This window comes from Ahaetulla prasina, chromosome 9, assembly GCF_028640845.1.
Source record: "Ahaetulla prasina isolate Xishuangbanna chromosome 9, ASM2864084v1, whole genome shotgun sequence".
Lineage (NCBI taxonomy): Eukaryota > Metazoa > Chordata > Lepidosauria > Squamata > Colubridae > Ahaetulla > Ahaetulla prasina.
The window spans coordinates 4,666,169-4,684,570 of record NC_080547.1 but is presented as its reverse complement, the minus strand read 5'-3'; the positions used below and the strand labels follow the sequence as shown (position 1 = coordinate 4,684,570).

The 18,402-nt window shown below is 47.7% G+C and overlaps 1 protein-coding gene across 7 annotated transcripts in view; it reads right to left on the bottom strand.

Moving 5' to 3' along the window:
- The window catches only part of SORBS3 (sorbin and SH3 domain containing 3), a 92,735-nt gene extending 80,073 nt beyond the window's left edge, over window positions 1-12,662 (bottom strand). The window contains exon 1 of one of the 7 annotated variants that reach the window (XM_058194755.1): window positions 12,485-12,662. The gene's annotated coding sequence lies outside the window, so the exon portion shown is untranslated. Of the gene's footprint in view, window positions 1-12,243; window positions 12,263-12,484 lie in introns of those variants that run through there. The other 6 variants (XM_058194752.1, XM_058194754.1, XM_058194749.1 and 3 more) reach the window with 6 other exon arrangements.
- Between the last annotated feature and the right edge of the window lie 5,740 nt (window positions 12,663-18,402).

The following is an 18,402-nucleotide window of genomic DNA, read 5'->3' as shown; positions in this document are numbered from 1 at the left end:
AAATTTTTTGTCACCCATTCAACAACGTCCAGAATGGCCAGAAGTGTAGTGAGTGAGTGTGGCGATTTGCACATTGTCTATAGTGAACAACGGGGAAGATTTTCAGCTCATAAAAGTTTGAGCAGTATTTCCTTCAGTCTCGGGAGAAAAACGATTAAACCAAGTTAATTCACAATTCATAATTACACATTTCCATGATGAGGTGGTTGCATTTTACTGCATCTAAGAATAAGAATGACGATCTCGCAGCCCCTCCTCCTTGTACTGCCACATTACAGCACCCAGCATCCCCAGCCAGCATGGACCCTGGCACGGGTGAAATCCAGCAGGTTCTGACAGGTTCTGGAGAACCGGTAGCGGAAATTTTGAGCAGTTCGGAGAACCGGTAGCGGAAATTTTGAGCAGTTCGGAGAACCGGTAGCAGAAATTTTGAGCAGTTCGGAGAACCGGTAGCGGAAATTTTGAGCAGTTCGGAGAACCGGTAGCAGAAATTTTGAGCAGTTCGGAGAACCGGTAGCGGAAATTTTGAGCAGTTCGGAGAACCGGTAGCAGAAATTTTGAGCAGTTCGGAGAACCGGTAGCGGAAATTTTGAACTGTTCAGAGAACTGGCAAATACCACCTCTGGCTGGCCCCAGAGTGGGATGGGAATGTGGATTTTGCAATATCTTTCCCCTGCCACGCCCACCAAGCCACGCCCACAGAACCGGTAGTAAAAAAAATGTGGATTTCACCAATGGACCCTGGAGCGAAATACTGTGCATTGTAATTCAACGGCATTGTAGAGTAGAGAGCAAGAGCTTTCCTGCAAATTCTGAATCAGGGTTGCAGAGGAGTGGATGTCATCAGCTGGTAATTTCAAAAGCTAATTGTACAGGAAGGAAAAGCGGATTCTAAATTTTAAGTAGGGTAGTTCTGTGCTGTTGTTCCAAGAGAAAGCGAGGTGGCCTTCTTCAGAAGTGTTTTTTTCCTGGCCTTAGGGCTTCATGTTTCTTTTCGACAAGGCAGGTACGAAAAGGGATGGTATTAATTAGCACAGGTAACATGAGAGCTGGCCTTGGTATAATAACCCAAAGTAAAAAAAAGAGGGAACTACGGAGAGTTCCTCCTTTGGAACCTGCCATAATAGCCGGGAACCCAATTTTTAGACATGTTCCTGTTCTTTATTTAATGAACGGCATCTGAGGATCTTAAGTGCCCACGTGTGCCAACATGCAAACATTTCCACGCCCTGAAGGGAACACGTTTTAATAGAAAGGCAGGTCAGCAAGGGGAAAGCAAAATGGGCCGAGGGTAAGTAAGGTAAAGAGAAGGGAAGGGGGAAGGGGGAGGGGAAACAAGGCAAAGCAAGGGAAGGGAAGAGGAGGGGAGGGGAAGGGAAGGGAAAGCAAGGGTGGGAAGGGAAGAGAAAGGAAGAGGGAGGAAAGGAAGGAAGGGAAGGAAGGAAACCAAGGAAAGCAAGAGGAGGGAGGGAGGTGAAGGAAAACAAGGAAGGGAGGAAGGAAGAGAAAGGAAGGGGAGGGAAGGAAGGAAGGAAGAGGAAGGGAAGGAAGAAGGGAAGGGAAGGAAACCAAGGAAAGCAAGGGTGGGAAGGGAAGGGAGGAAGGAAGGAAGAGGAAGGGAAGGGAAGAGAAGGAGGAGGAAAACAAGGGAGGGAGGAAGGAAAGGAAGGAAGGAAAACAAGGGAAGGAAGAGGAGGAGGGAAGGAAGGAAAGCAAGGGTGGGAAGGAAGAGAGAGAAAGGAAGAGGAGGGAAAGGAAGGAAGGAAGGGGAAAGGAAACCAAGGGAAAGCAAGAGGAGGGGAGGGGAGGTGAAGGGAAAACAAGGGAAGGGGAGGAAAGGGAAGAGAAAGGAAGAGGGAGGAAGGAAAGGAAGGAAGGAAGAGGAAGGAAGGGAAGGGAAGAAAACAAGGAAAGGAAGGAAAGGAAGGGGAGGAAGGAAGGAAGAGGAAGGAAGGAAGAGAAGGGAGGAAGAGAAAACAAGGGAGGGAGGAAAGGAAGGAAAGGAAAACAAGGGAAGGGAAGAGGAGGAGGGAAGGAAGGAAAGCAAGGGTGGGAAGGAAGAGAAGAGAAAGGAAGAGGAGGGAAAGGAAGGGAAGGGAAGGAAGGAAACCAAGGAAAGCAAGAGGAGGAGGGGAGGTGAAGGAAAACAAGGAAGGGAGGAAAGGAGAGAAAGGAAGAGGAGGGAAGGGAAGGAAGGGAAGAGAGGAAGGAAGGGAAGAGAAAACAAGGGAAAGGAAGGGAAAGGAAGGGGGAGGGGAAAGGGTAAGGGAAGAGGAAGGGGAAGGGAAGAGAAGGGGAGGGGAAGAGAAAACAAGGGGAGGGGAGGGAAAGGAAGGGGAAAGGAAAACAAGGGAAGGGAAGAGGAGAGGAGGGAAGGTGAAGGGAAAACAAGGGAAGGGGAAGGGAAGAGAAGGGGGAGGGAAGGGAAGAGAAAGGAAAAGGGAGGAGAAAGGAAGGGAAGGGGAAGGGAAGGGAAGGAAGGAAGGGAAGGGAAGAGGAGAGGAGGAGGTGAAGGAAAAGAAGGAAGGAAGGGGAGGGAAGGAAGGAAGAGAAAACAAGGAAGGGAAGGGAAGGAAGAGAAGGGAGGGAGGGGAAGAGAGGAGGAAAACAAGGGAAGGGAAGGAAAGGAAGGAGGAGGGAAGGAAGGAAGAGGAAAGGAAAACAAGGGAAGGGAAGAGGAGGGGAGGGAAGGGGAAGGGAAAACTAAGCAACGGGAGGGAAAGGAAGAGAAAGGAAGAGGGAGAGGAAGGGGAAAGGTAAGAGGAAGGGGAAGGGAAAAGAAGGGAAGGGAAGAGAAGAGGGAGGGAGGAAGGGGGAAGGGGAAGGGGAAAAGGAAAGGGGAGGGGAGGGAGGGGGAAGGGAAAAGAAGGGAAGGAAAAAGAACAGAAGATGAGAGTAGGGAAGGAAAAAGAAGGGAAGGGGCAAGGAGGAAGGGTACCCACCTGCTTGGAATCTGATCTGGAGAGGCTATTACAAGATGGCTGGGCACACAGCACCCAAAAGACCATAGATTATTTATAAACCAAATAAAAACCAACACGTCCTAACAGACTCTTGCAAGTGTGATAGAACAGGGGACTCCAACCTTGGCAACTTTAAGACTTGTGGACTTCAACTCCCAGAGTTCCTCAGCCAGCTTTGCCAGCTTTGCTGGCTGAGGAACTCTGGGAGTTGAAGTCCACAAGCCTTAAAGTTACTAAGGTTAGACCCCCATGTGATAGAGGATACCAGACCAACGGATTGCTGCAATGTATTTATTTATTCAGTCATTTATTTAACCTATTCACACAACTCTTTGTCAAGAGATTCAAATTGCACAGATGGCTGTGAAATTGGCTCTCGTACCCAAACCTCTGAAGCCGAGAAAATCTAACTTTGCAGAAGTAAATGAAGACCCAACACCTTTCTCAGTTGCTGCTTTTAAACCAAAGGAATAGCCTGGAAAAATAAGAAAAATGGTTGGATGCATTCGCTTTCGGGTTTCTTTTTGCCATGGTTTAATGAATAAATCACAACTCACCGTATCCATACAACACCCCAACCTTTAAAGCAAAGTTTGCAAGCCATAATCCTTGGAATTGCCCAATGTTCTAAGCCAAAAACTAGCCAACCGCCATATGGTTTGCAATAATGTTTGAACCAGGCCGCTTGGACCAATCCTGCATCCAACTATCATTTCTAAACGTCTAAGTTTTTAGGAACCATACATAGTTATGGACCCAAAACACATAACTAAAATAAACAATGACTACTTCAGCTTCAACCACAACAATACCCAAGCACACAATAGATACAAACTTAAAGTGAACCGCACCAAACTCGATAGCAGAAAATACGACTTCAGCAACAGAGTGGTCAATGCCTGGAATGCACTACCTGACTCTGTGGTCTCATCCCAAAACCCCCCAAAACTTTAACCTAAGACTGTCTACTGTTGACCTCACCCCATTCCTAAGAGGTCTGTAAGGGGCGTGCATAAGAGCACCAGCATGCCTACTGACCCTGTCCTAATGTTCTTTTTAATTGCATTCCTTTTACGTATTCAATTCATGCATATATATATATATTTACAGATCCCTCACATCCAGGACATAAACTGTTTCAACTCCTACCCTCAAAACGACGCTATAGAGCACTGCACACCAGAACAACTAGACACAAGGACAGTTTTTCCCCGAAGGCCATCACTCTGCTAAACAAATAATTCCCTCAACACTGTCAAACTATTTACTAAATCTGCACTACTATTAATCTTCTCATAGTCCCCATCACCAATCTCTTTCCACTTATGACTATATGACTATAACTTGTTGCTGGCAATCCTTATGATTTATATAGATATATTGACCATCAATTGTGTTGTAAATGTTGTACCTTGATGAAGGTATCTTTTCTTTTATGTACCCTGAGAGCGTATGCACCAAAGACAAATTCCTTGTGTGTCCAATCACACTGGGCCAATAAAAAATTCTATTCTATTCTATATTACCTAATATGTACTCGACAAAATAAATAAATAAATAAACTTTTGCTCAGGAGGAGGGGAGAGGAGAAGAGCAACAGCTCTGTTGACAAACCCTCCCCCCTTTTCTTTTCTTTTTGGTAGTATTATGAAGATTTTTATTTAGAAGGACTTTGGTCAGATACGTTTTCTAGCCCTCCTTGCCAAATCCCAGTGCCAAATTCCAAGCCGGACTGCCACGTTCCTCTCTCTCTCCGACTGGGAACCAAAGCTCATTTTTCGGTCTCCCAGAATCGCCCGAGTATTGGGAGGCTACAGAGCAGAGGGAATTACTCAACAGCAAACGTCAGTAAATAGACCGCCCCCCCACCCATTGTTTTTTCTTGCTCCTAACCTCATAAAGTTTCAGGACATTTTTAACGGTGGAGGGTTGTTGTTGTTTTTCTGGATTTCATTACCTGGCACCACCGACTCATTGGTTGTTCCCTTGAAACTTTCCATGTAAACATTTCCATTCCCCTCCCCAAGGCTGCTCTGCCCCCCCCCCCGCCACCCCCTTGCCAATTTGTAGCACTCATGTGAATCTTTGGGCCCTGGGAACAATTGTCCATTGAGGTTACATCTGGGGTATGTGTGTGGAAAAGAACCTTCTTTCTGGATGTTCCCAATTTAAAACAGGCCAACAGAGATATTTGGGAGGGAGAGGCAGAGAAACCACCCAGGCATTAACTACATCGATGTTTTTTTAGCCTTGCTGAGGACACCGGATTGCTTTCCCCAACCTGGGGCTCGCTTAGAACAGGGGTCTCCAACCTTGGTCCCTTTAAGACTTGTGGACTTCAACTCCCAGAGTTCCTCAGCCAGCTTTGCTGGCTGATGGACTCTGGGAGTTGAAGTCCACAAGTCTTAAAGGGACCAAGGTTGGAGACCCCTGGCTTAGAATGTCCAGTAGCTCAGCAGTTCCAATCATGGCACGTTCGAAAGATGGACATGTTGAAAAAGTTGATCTAAGGTCACATTTTCTTGGAGTGGCAAGAAGTTCCAGAGGTATAACCCAGTGGTGGAATTCAAATTTTTTTTACTACCGGTTCTGTGGGTGTGGGTTGGTGAGCGTGGCAGGGGAAGGATACTGCAAAATCTCCATTCCCATCCCTCTCCTGGGGAAGGATACTGCAAAATCCCCATTCCCATCTCACTCCCGGGGAAGGATACTGCAAAATCTCCATTCTCACCCCACTCCTGGGAGAAGGATACTGCAAAATCCCCATTCCCACCGCACTCCTGGGAGAAGGATACTGCAAAATCCTCATTCCCATCCCACTCCTGGGGAAGGATACTGCAAAATCTCCATTCCCATCCCACTCCAGAGGAAGGACACTGCAAAATCCCCATTCTCACCCCACTCCTGGGAGAAAGATACTGCAAAATCCTCATTCCCACCGCACTCCTGGGAGAAGGATACTGCAAAATCCTCATTCCCATCCCACTCCTGAGGAAGGATACTGCAAAATCTCCATTCCCATCCCACTCCAGAGGAAGGACACTGCAAAATCCCCATTCCCATCCCTCTCCTGGGGAAGGATTCTGCAAAATCTCCATTCCCATCCCACTCTTGAGGAAGGATACTGCAAACTCCCCATTCCCTCCGCACTCCTGGGGGAAGGATACTGCAAAATCCCCATTCCCTCCCCACTCCCGGGGGAAGGATACTGCAAAATCTCCATTCCCACCCCACTCTAGGGGAAGGTTACTGCAAAATCCCCATTCCCTCCCAATCAGCTGGGAGTCGGGAGGCAGAGAATAGATGGGGGCGGGGCCAGTCAGAGATGGTTTTTACCGGTTCTCTGAACTATTCAAAATTTCTGCTACCGGTTCTCCAGAACTGGTCCGAACCTGCTGAAACCCACCTTTGGTTCTGTTCGTTAAATGTTGCTCAGCCAGTGGGTAGGTTCCTGACTTTCTCACACTGAACTGTAAACCAAACCTGTTGTCCATTTATAAGAAAATGTCCCCATTTATTCGTATCCATTTCCTGTATTCATAATTATGCAACCATCTACAGTGTTACATATATTCATGGCAGCTAGAATTACAGATTCTAAATACTGGAAAAATGGGAACACCCCACCAGATGATGCCATAATCAGGAAAATTTGGGATTGTGCAGAAATGGGACAGATTAACTTTAAAAATTAAAGATAAAAGAAGACTCAAAGTCTTACAGGACATGAATAAATTTTATGAATGGCTAGAGACAAGAGGCAGAAATGAGAGGGAAGTTTATGAATGTCAGTACAATAAAGATGTATGAAACTATGGATGTAACATGGAAAAATTTGTAAATAAGCTAATGCATGTAGAAACTTGGCTGAAGTTTTCTTTTATTTCTTTTTGGGTTTTTGTTGTTGTTTTATTGTTGCAATTACTGTTAACATAGTACAGTTATAGTTATTAGCATGTATGTTATTTATCATTGATCTCTCTCTGGTTGTGCTTTATTGGCATTGTTATCCTGACATGGCCCTGTCTTTTCAATAAAATAAAATAAATAAATGAATAAATAAACATAATCATGTTTATATTTATGCCTGTTATCTTATACATCAGTGGTGGGTTTCAAATTTTTTTTACTACCAGTTCTGTGGGTGTGGCTTGGAGGGTGTAGCATGGCTTGGTGGGTGTGGCTTGGTGGGCGTGGCAGGGGAAGGATACTGCAAAATCTCAGTTCCCACCCCACTCCAGAGGAAGGATACTGCAAAATCTCCATTCCCACCTCACTCCAGGGGAAGGATACTGCAAAATCTCCATTCCCACCTCACTCCAGGGGAAGGATACTGCAAAATCTCAGTTCCCACCCCACTCCAGAGGAAGGATATTGAAAAATCTCCATTCCCACCCCACTCCAGGGGAAGGATAATGCAAAATCTCCATTCCCTCCCCACTCCAGGGGAAGGATACTGCAAAATCCACATTCCCACCCCACTCCAGGGGAAGGATACTGCAAAATCTCCATTCCTTCCCCACTCCAGGGGAAGGATACTGTAAAATCTCCATTCCCACCCCACTCCAGGGGAAGGATACTGTAAAATCTCCATTCCCACCCCATTCCAGGGGAAGGATACTGTAAAATCTCCATTCCCACCCCACTCCAGAGGAAGGATATTGCAAAATCTCCATTCCTACCCCACTCCAAGGGAAGGTTACTTCAAAATCCCCATTTCCTCCCGATCAGCTGGGACTCGGGAGGCAGAGAATAGATGGGGACGGGGCCAGTCAGAATTTTTACTACCGGTTCTCCGAACTACTCAAAATTTCCGCTACTGGTTCTGCAGAAGTGGTCAGAACCTGCTGAAACCCACCTCTGTTATACATGCTTGACAAAATAAATTAAAAAATAAAAAATAAAAATAAAATGAAGGGAATCGCTTCTTTCTTATGGACTGATCAAGGCTTCCGGTCCTCTTATCTTCAGAGCAGCCCAGAAAGTCAAGCAGCAAAACTCAGCCCCCAAAAAAACTCCCACCCACAGGGAAGAGTTTGGAAGGAAAAGCAGGACTTGTGACATCTAATCAAAACCAAACTCAGAAAAAAAGAAAAAGAAAAAAAAACACCAAAGCAAAGCATGAAAATTGCTCCACTTTTAGACAAGTCCCATGACCTCTTCAGCAAACGAGCTGCACTGACAAATTGCAGAAAAATCTGGGAAGGGAGAAGCAGAAGAGAAAAAAAAAAACCCTTTAAGAAAGAAAATGGAAACGAGAACATCCGTTTTTTTTAAATTAAAAAAAAAAAACAGTTCAAGGAGAGGGAAGGACTGATAATTTCCAGATATTGAATAGACAGAGCAAGAAAGGAGAAAATAATTACTCAATGCAAATGCCTAGAGCCGTGATGGCGAAACTGTGGCACGCAGGGCCCTTTTTTTTATTTATTTATTTGAATTTATATCCCTCCCTTCTCCGAAGACTCAGGGCGGCTTACACTGTGTCAAGCAATAGTCTTCATCCATTTGTATATTATATACAAAGTCAACTTATTGCCCCCAACAATCTGGGTCCTCATTTTACCTACCTTATAAAGGATGGAAGGCTGAGTCAACCTTGGGCCTCGTGGGACTTGAACCTGCAGTAATTGCAAGCAGCTGCTGTTAATAACAGACAGACTTAGTCTGCTGAGCCACCAGAGGCCCTTCTGTGGGCATGCGCGCCGTCGCCAGCGGCTCTTCCGGGTTCTGTTGCACGCATGCTTGTCTGGTGCGCATGAGCACCAGCCAGCTGCTCTCTTCCAGCATGCGTGCGCCAGAACTCAGACGAGAGCAGCTAGCCAGTGCGCTGGACCAGCTGCCCGGCGTGCATGCGCATGATGGAATCAGGGAGAGCAGCTGGCATCGTACGCATGCGCACTGGTCAGCTGCTCTCTTCTGGCGTCTGGTGCTCTGGTCCACGCGCGCACCAGTTTCGACACTCGGTGCCGAAAAAGTTAACCATCACTGGCTTAGAGCAATATTTCTCAACTCAATAAATTCAAGATGCGTGGATTTCAGCTCCCAGAATTCCCCAGCCAGCGTGCTGGCTGGGGAAATTCTGGGCGTTGAAGTCCACCTATCTTGAAGTTCTTGAGATTGAGAAACACTGGTGTAGAGAAAGGTGTTGTTTTTTTTTTTAAAAAGTGTAAAGTACTTCAAATGGTCTATTCTAGGTGTCAGGATACACACAGGAGGTGTGGTGGCAGTGCTTAAATTGTAGAGAATAAGGAAGTGTCACCTCTACCGGTGTAGACACACCCATCATCTAGAAATTCAGCACTTGAAGAATCACTTGCTGGCATTGATTGATTGAAAGGTTGGTGGTGCAGAACAACTTATCAGCAACAACACTGAGAGCCTATGCACCAAGACAAATTCCTTGTGTGTCCAATCACACTTGGCCAATAAAAATTCTATTCTATTCTATTCTATTCTATTCTATTCTATTCTATTCTATTCTATTCTATTCTATTCTATGACTAAGTGTTGTACCTTATGATTCTTGATGAACGTATCTTTTCTTTTATGTACACTGCGAGCCTATGCACCAAGACAAATTCCTTGTGTGTCCAATCACACTTGGCCAATAAAAAATTCTATTCTATTGTATTCTATTCTATTTCTATTCTATTCTATGACTATCATTAAGTGTTGTACTTTATGATTCTTGATGAAGGTACCTTTTCTTTTATGTACACTGAGAGCTTATGCACTAAAGACAAATTCCTTGTGTGTCCAATCACACTTGGCCAATAAAAATTCTATTCTATTGTATTCTATTGGGGGGGGTGTCAAGGTGATGTTTGCCCCGGGGAATTTATACTATCATAGCATTGGGCTAGCTTGCAAGGATTTCCCCAGTATGGTATTCTCCAGATTCCCCCAGAAAACATGGCCACGATGTGTTATTTCAAGGCGGAATAGAAATCTCAGCCATGTTAAATCAAACTGCATTTCCATGCGGACTGACAAATTGTAAGAAGTGAAGTCCAACAGATCTAGGCAAATAAAACAAACAGACGATCCTCCAACTAGGTAAGGCTTTGAGGTGAGAGATGTTACTGAGGTCTCTACTGCACGCTTGTCGAATAATTAATAATGAGACAACAGAGAAAAATAGAATATTGATGGCAGACATCCCCCCTATATATTATCTAGTAGAAAATCTACAATTCTTATGGGACATGTTGGGAGTGGAGTGGAGTGGAGTGGAGTGGAGAGGAGAGGAGAGGAGAGGAGAGGAGAGGAGAGGAGAGGAGAGGAGAGGAGAGGAAAGGAAAAGAAAGGAAAGGAAAGGAAAGGAAAGGAAAGGAAAGGAAAGGAAAGGAAAGGAAAGGAAAGGAAAGGATAGAAAGCTCACCACCTTCCTGGAGGCTCGATTCCATAGCTGAATTATCCTGACTGAATATTTTTCTTACATTTAACTGAAATTGACCTTCTGTAAATTGAATCTGTAATTCCATGTTCTGCACTGTAAAACAATGGATAATATACTGCTTTGTGATTTTGTTCTTAGTGAAACTCTTCCAGGGATTTGCCAAGTGCTAAATTGCACTAAGGATCTAAGGCAGGGGTGAAATCCAATTTTTTTTACTACCGGTTCTGTGGGCGTGGCTTGGTGGGCGTGGCTTGGTGGACATGGCAGGGGAAGGATACTGCAAAATCCCCATTCCCTCCCCATTCCAGGGGAAGGATACTGCAAAATCTCCATTCTCACCCCACTCTGGGCCCAGCCAGAGGTGGTATTTGCCGGTTCTACGAACTACTCAAAATTTCCGCTACCAGTTCTCAAGAACCTGTCAGAACCTGCTGGATTTCACCCCTGATCCAAGGGTTGCAAAATAATTGAAGGATTGAATCACTTGGTCTTCACTAGCTGTCTCCTCATGCCTTCTATTGCCTTGCGAATAGGAAATCATCTACAGACCCAAGAAAACTAAGTTCCGGTCCGTAGAGTCTTAGCAACTCATGCTAAAACCCAGCATTTCCCCCTAAGCTTTGGGAAAAGGCATACTACAATCGTGGTTTCCAATTGATTCAAAGGGCAACCTCTCTTTTGAACCCAAGATTCATCTTCATTTGTTCCACCTTTTAGGAATTATTCCCTTCCATTACAGAAACGTCCTTTTCAGCTGTCAAATGTACAGACCGTGTCTTTCAATATTCGCCCCAGCCCACCCCTACTCCCCAGAGATGGGTTTCAGCACGTTCTGACCAGTTCTGGAGAACTGGTAATGGAAATTTTGAGTAGTTCGGAGAACCGGTAATAAAACTTCTGACTGGCCCCGCCCCTCCATCTATTCTCTGCCTCTCAGGTCCCAGCTGATCGGGAGGAAATGGGGATTTTGCAGGATCCTTCCCCTGGAGTGGGGTGGGAATGGAGATTTTACAGTATCCTTCCCCTGGAGTGGGGAAGGAATAGAGATTTTGCAGTATCCTTCCCCTGGAGTGGGGTGGGAATGTGGATTTTGCAGTATCCTTCCCCTGGAGTGGGGAGGGAATGGAGATTTTGCAGTATCCTTCCCCTGGAGTGGGGTGGGAATGTGGATTTTGCAGTATCCTTCCCCTGGAGTGGGGAGGGAATGGAGATTTTGCAGTATCCTTCCCCTGGATTGGGGAGGGAATGTGGATTTTGCAGTATCCTTACCCCAGAGTGGGGTGGGAATGTGGATTTTGCAGTATCCTTCCCCTGGAGTGGGGAGGGAATGGAGATTTTGCAGTATCCTTCCCCTGGAGTGAGGTGGGAATGGAGATTTTGCAGTATCCTTCCCCTGGATTGGGGAGGGAATGGAGATTTTGCAGTATCCTTCCCCTGCCACGCCCACCAAGCCACGCCCACAGAACCAGTAGTGAAAAAAAAATTGGAACCCCACCACCGCTACTCCCCCCCACCCCCGCTACTCCCCCCCACCCCGCTCCTTTCCTTGACCACATTTAAAGAATAGGTTTGTCTGCTTGGTTGATGCCTTTGCCACGCAAGAGAGCGGCCGAATAAGCTGCTCGCTGTTTACAGAGCGAACGCCAAGCTTATGCAAGCAAACAAAACTTGACAACCGAGCCAACAGTAGCAGCAACGCAGAAGCAAGGCGGCAGAACGACCCATTTACACACACACACCACACACAACACACCACACACCTCGCCCGCACAGAATACACAGCGTTGCTTGCAAACGTGGATTCGGACTATACTTTTCATGCATCGCAGGAAATAATTTTGCAGCTTATCTTATCCACCCCTTCCGACCCCAACTTACTCTGGGTTTCTGTTTTGGAAGCAATGGGAGGAAGGAAAGAGGGCGAGTCACCCGGGTTTTTTAATTCCCTCCAAGTGGCCTTGCAAAAAAAAAAAGGAGAGGGGGGCGCACTTTCCCTTCCCCCCCCCCCGTAGGCGAAGGAAAGGCTGGCCCCTTCCCGGGTCTTGCGCAACTCAAGGCGGGTTCAAGTGCCTTCCCAGCGCCCGGGGCCACCCCATTCAAGGCAGGGAAAGGGGCTTACCTTTTCTCGGCTCCCGGACGCCGAAGGACGCTGCTGACCCAGGTCAGGAGGCACCTGACTCGAGCGACGCACCTTTCCCACGTCCAGACAGGTGGTGGGTGACCCGCCACCCCCGCGCGCCGCCCCAGCCAGGCTGCGAAGGAGCCCCGGTGCAATTGCCACCTCCCAGAGAAGGCAGCTCCAGGAAGGGAGGGAGGGAGGGAGGGAGGGAGGAAGGAAGGAAGGAAGGAAGGAGGAAAGAAGGGAGAGAGGGAGGGAGAAAGGAAAGAAGGGAGAAGGGAGGAAGGAAAGAAGGAGGGAGGGTGGGAGGGAGAAAGGAAGGAAGGAAGGAAGGAAGGAAGGAAGGAAGGAAGGAAGGAAGGAAGGAAGGAGGGAAAGAGGAAGGAAGGAGGGAGGGAAGGAGGGAGGGAGGGAGGAAGAAGGAAGGAAAGAAGGGAGGAAGGAAGGAAGGAAGAAAGGAGGAAAGAAGGGAGAGAGGGAGGGAGAAAGGAAAGAAGGAAGAAGGGAGGAAGGAAAGAAGGAGGGAGGGTGGGAGGGAGAAAGGAAGGAAGGAAGGAGGGAGGGATAGAGGGAGGGAGGAGGGAGGGAGGAAGGAAGAAGGAAGGAAAGAAGGGAGGAAGGAAGAAGGGAGGAAGGAAAGAAGGAGGGAGGGTGGGAGGGAGAAAGAAAGGAAGGAAGGAATGAAGGAGGGAGGGAGAGAGGAAGGAAGGAGGGAGGGAGGGAAGGAGGAAGGAAGAAGGAAGGAAAGAAGGGAGGAAGGAAGGAAGGAAGAAAGGAGGAAAGGAGGAAAGAAAGAAGGAAAGAAAGAAAGGGAGGGAGGCAGGGAGGGAGGGAGGGAGGAAGAAAGAAAGAAAGAAAGAAAGAAAGAATGCAGGCGCCGCTTGTGGTCCTCCCGACGTGCTCCAGAGACCCGGGAGCGGCGCGCGGGGAGCCCTGCCAAGTGCGAGGGGCGCCGGGGCTTGTTCGGCGGAGGAAGCCTCCGCTGTTCCGGACGGAAAGGGCCGGTGTGAGGCTGCGGCTTCGGTCTTCCCGCTGCCAGCTGCAGAGGGAGCAACTCAGAGGAGGAGCGCGCGGGGGGGGGGGAGGGAGGGAGGGGAAGGGGAAAAAAAAGAATAATAATAATAAACTTAAACACAGCGAGGCAAAAGCGGGGAGGGCGAGCTGCGGTGAGGTCCCGCGTCTTCCCGCAAGAGGGAAGGAGCAGCTCGGACCCGGATAACAGCAACAAGAGTTGGAAGGGTCCTTGGAGGTCATCTAGTCCAACCCCCCCTTCACTCAGGACACCTGGACTAGGGATTCGAACTGTCGAACTGCCGGCCATTTCTGATCCACAAGGTATTGACAAGGTCAGGTATTGACTAGGGCAGGGGGTCAGCAACCTAGAGCCTCATGTGGCTCTTTCACTCCTCTGCTGCGGCTCCCTGTCACTCAAAATAGCCAATGAGCGTCACCCACCGGCACACGATTTATTGAGCTTTTCAACCCCCGGTAGGCCAACCATGGATAAATCCAAGAAAAGAAAAGTTTCAGAAGAAAACAGAACTTTTAATTCAACTACAGATGGTAGTTTTGTGGCCGCTCAAGAAATAGTCAGGCCTTTCTTGATGCCTGATCTGTGGGGAAACGGGTCCAAATGGCTCTTTGAGTGTTGAAGGTTGCAGACCCCTGGACTAGGGTGACGGAGCCCTTCTCGCTACGGGGGTCTCCTCCTGGACAGTTCCCTATGAAAGTGGCGTCAGCTGCCCCCCCCCCGCCCCAAACCCTGAAGTTCACATCCGAAAGAGCAGCGACCCAAGAAGACGAAGAAGAATTCGAGGCAAGAATAACTAGGGCAGGGGTCTGCAACCTTAAACCAGGGGTGTCCAAACTTGGTCCCTTTAAGACTTGTGGACTTCAACTCCCAGAGTCCCTCAGCCAGCAAAGCTGGCTGAGGAACTCTGGGAGTTGAAGTCCACAAGTCTTAAAGGGACCAAGTTTGGACACCCCTGCCTTAAACACTCAAAAGAGCCATTTGGACCAGTGGTGAAATCCAAATTTTTTTACTACCAGTCTGTGGGCGTGGCTTGGTGGGCGTGGTGTGGCTTGGTGGGCATGACAGGGGAAGGATACTGCAAAATCCCCATTCCCTCCCCACTCCAGGGGAAGGATACTGCAAAATCCCCATTCCTTCCTCACTCCTGGGGGAAGGATATTGCAAAATCCCCATTTCCTCCCCACTCCAGGGGAAGGATACTGCAAAATCCCCATTCCTTCCTCACTCCTGGGGGAAAGATATTGCAAAATCCCTATTCCCACCCGACTCCAGGGGAAGGATACTGCAAAATCCCCATTCCCTCCCCACTCTTGGGGGAAGGATATTGCAAAATCCCCATTCCTTCCTCACTCCTGGGGGAAGGATATTGCAAAATCGCCATTCCCACCCCACTCTAGGGCCAGCCAGAGGTGGCATTCGCCGGTTCTCCGAACTACTCAAAATTTCCGCTACCGGTTCTCCAGAATCTCTCAGAACCTGCTGGATTTCACCCCTGATTTGGATCCATTTCCCACAGAAATGAAAATACTGGGAGCCACAAAACCTGGGTGGGCATGGCAACTTGATGTCATTCACTTCCACCAGTCATATGACCATCCTAGCCACGCCTACCCAGTCGGTCATTAGGACAGAGAACCACAAAAGCCTTTTGACATCTCTCTCCCTCCCTCCCCCCTTTCTCTCTCTCTCCCCCCCCCACTCTCCCCCCCCCCTTTCTCTGCTCTGGCCACCTCTCCATCTCCCATCGTCGCCCTTACCTTCTCTGTTGCCTTTACCTTCTCAGGCCAGGCAAGGAGTGACTGGGAAGGGAGGGTGAGGGACAGGGCCAGCCAGTGGTGGGATCACCCGACATGGAGCCACAGCAGAGGGCCCAAAGAGCCGCATGCAGCTCTGGAGCCACAGGTTGCCGACACCTGAACTAGGGTTAAGGGAGAGTATCTTCTCAATCCGTTACATTTTATTTAAAGGCAAAGACTGGTCACTGGGTTGCGTCCTCGAGCAACTAAACAGCGACAGCAATTAACCGGTGGAACGTGTTGCCACCAGAAGCTGTGGGTGCTCCATTACTGGAGGTTTTTAAAAAAGAGACTGGACAGCCACTAGTCTGAAATGGGATAAGGTCCGTGTATGTCTGTGGAGATTCTCCGTCATCTGGGTCGCGGCTGTCCCAAAGGTGCTCTTTCAAGAAGCAACCAGACTTTCTGGTTTTGCTTTGAAGATGTTTCGCTTCTCATCCAAGAAGCTTCTTGAGTTTTGCTTCTTGAAAAAGCGCCTTTGGGTATAGAGTCTCCTGCTTGAGCAGGGGACTGGACTAGAACAGGGGTTTCCAACCTTGGTCCCTTTAAGACTTGTGGACTTCAACTCCCAGAGTCCCTCAGCCAGCTTTGCTGGCTGAGGGACTCTGGGAGTTGAAGTCCACAAGTCTTAAAGGGACCAAGGTTGGAAACCCCTGGATTAGAAGACCTTCAAGGTTCCTTCCAGCCTTATTCTGATTGACTGAACGACCGAAACACATCCGAGAAATTGGAAATGGGATTTCCTGCCTCCAGGCATTCACTTTTGGGGTTCAGAGAGAGCCCCCCCCCCCGACTTCAAAAGCTGCTCCAGGCAAGGTGCAGGTTTTCTAACTTCAAACACAGATGCCCCAGCCTGCAACCGACGGACTCTGCAAGCATAAGATTTACAAACCATTTGTGGAGCCCTCTGGAAGAAAGCCAGAAAAGACCCAGGCCTGTTACAGTAGAAAGCACCCCAGAGATCTTGTCAGCCCCCAATGCCCTCCAGATGTGAGGGATTCTATCTACAGGCAGTGTAGGGTGGCCGGTTATTCGGAGAGGTATGGTCTCATAAACTGTGTGTCGGGAGAGAAAAGGCTGCTACAAAAACAGCTGGACGGCATCTGCTTGGGGTTTCTAGCGGCATTTGGCCCTCTGGGGAGCTGCTTGCTTTGCAACCGTCCGGCGTGTTCCATGTTTTGCAGAGCTTCACGTGCAGGTTAAGACCAACCCACGGGCTGCAGAGAGTCTCTTGCATTTTCCAGGGACAACGGCCAGAGAGGGGGAGCGAGGCCGAGTTCCAGGAACCGAGGCACCGAGCCAAAACGTTGAAATCATTAACTGGGGAGTTGCACAAATTCACACTCTCACATAGTTCACTCTGCAAGATTACAAAACGGACGTTTGGGAGGCCTGGCAAGCAGATTTAGAGCAATGGAGTTTGGAAAAGTTGTCCTGGATTTGGACAGCGACAGAGAAAACGGCGACGTGCACAAAGGGATGGAGGCAAATATGTATGTGGCATATGGAACGGGGGTGAAATCCAGCAGGTTCTGGAGAACCGGTAGCGGAAATTTTGAATAGTTCGGACAACCGGCAAATACCGCCTCTGGCTGGCCCCAGAGTGGGGTGGGAATGGAGATTTTGCAGCATCCTTCCACTAGGAGTGGGGAGGGAATGGGGATTTTGCAGTATCGTTCCCCTGCCACGCCCACTACGCCACGCCCACAGAACCGCTAGTAAACAAATTTGGATTTCACTACCGATATGGAAGGTAATGCAAGAATTGAGTCACACAAAGAGGCAGGTCTTCAGAGAGAATCAACATTATTGGCACATACTCAGAACACACACTCAAGGGTGTGCAAAAGAACAGGGTGCGTGTGTACAGGTAGTCCTTGAATTATGACCACACTTGAGCCTAGAATGTATGTTGCTAAGCGAGACAGTTCATCATCAAGTAAATTTTGCCCCATAATACGACCTTTCTTGCCACGTGTTGTTAAGTGAATAGAATAGAATAGAACAGAATAGAATAGAATAGAATAGAATAGAATAGAATAGAATAGAATAGAATAGAATAGAATAGAATAGAATAGAATTCTTTATTGGCCAAGTGTGATTGGACACACAAGGAATTTGTCTTGGTGTATATGCTCTCAGTGTACATAAAAGAAAGGATACGTTCATCAAGGTACAACATTTACAACACAATGATGGTCAATATATCAATATAAATCATAAGGATTGCCAGCAACAAAGTTACAGTCATACATAAGTGGAAAGAGATTGGTGATGGGAACAATGAGAAGATTAATAGTAGTGTAGATTTAGTAAATAGTTTGACAGTGTTGAGGGAATTATTTGTTTAGCAGAGTGACGGCCTTCGGGAAAAAACTGTTCTTGTATCTAGTTGTTCTGGTGTGCAGTGTGCTTTATAGCGTCGTTTTGAGGGTAGGAGTTGAAACAGTTTATGTCCAGGATGTGAGGTATCTGTAAATATTTTCATGGCCCTCTTCTTGATTCGTGCAGTATACAGGTCCTCAATGGAAGGCAGGTTGGTAGCAATTATTTTTTCTGCAGTTCTAATTATCCTCTGAAGTCTGTGTCTTTCTTGTTGGGTTGCAGAACCGAACCAGACAGTTATGGAGGTGCAAATGACAGACTCAATAATTCCTCTGTAGAACTGAATCAGCAGCAGATATCTGAATCACTGCAGATATTAAGTGAGAAACACGACGATAACACGAACCTGGCTTCCCCGTCGATTTTGCTTGTCAGAAGATTGCAGAAGGCGATCACACGACCCTGGGACACTGCAACCGTCCGTCGCATCATGCATCACTGGAATTCTTTTTTTTTTTTTTAAATCAATTTGAGAGGTGTCGTCCTGTCCTCGTTGTCTTTTCCAGCTCCAAATGTTGGAAACTGCATTGCTAATGTCGAGCAGTTCTGGTGATAGGATCCAGGGAAGGCCTATGACAAGTGCTGGGGACATAGAGCCACAGGGAGCTCCTGGGTTGCCAGTCCTGATATGTGAGACATGAGCATCAATTATGCAACCCTCAGCAGGCATCTGGTTCACCGGGAGATCCCATATCCCTCTTTAT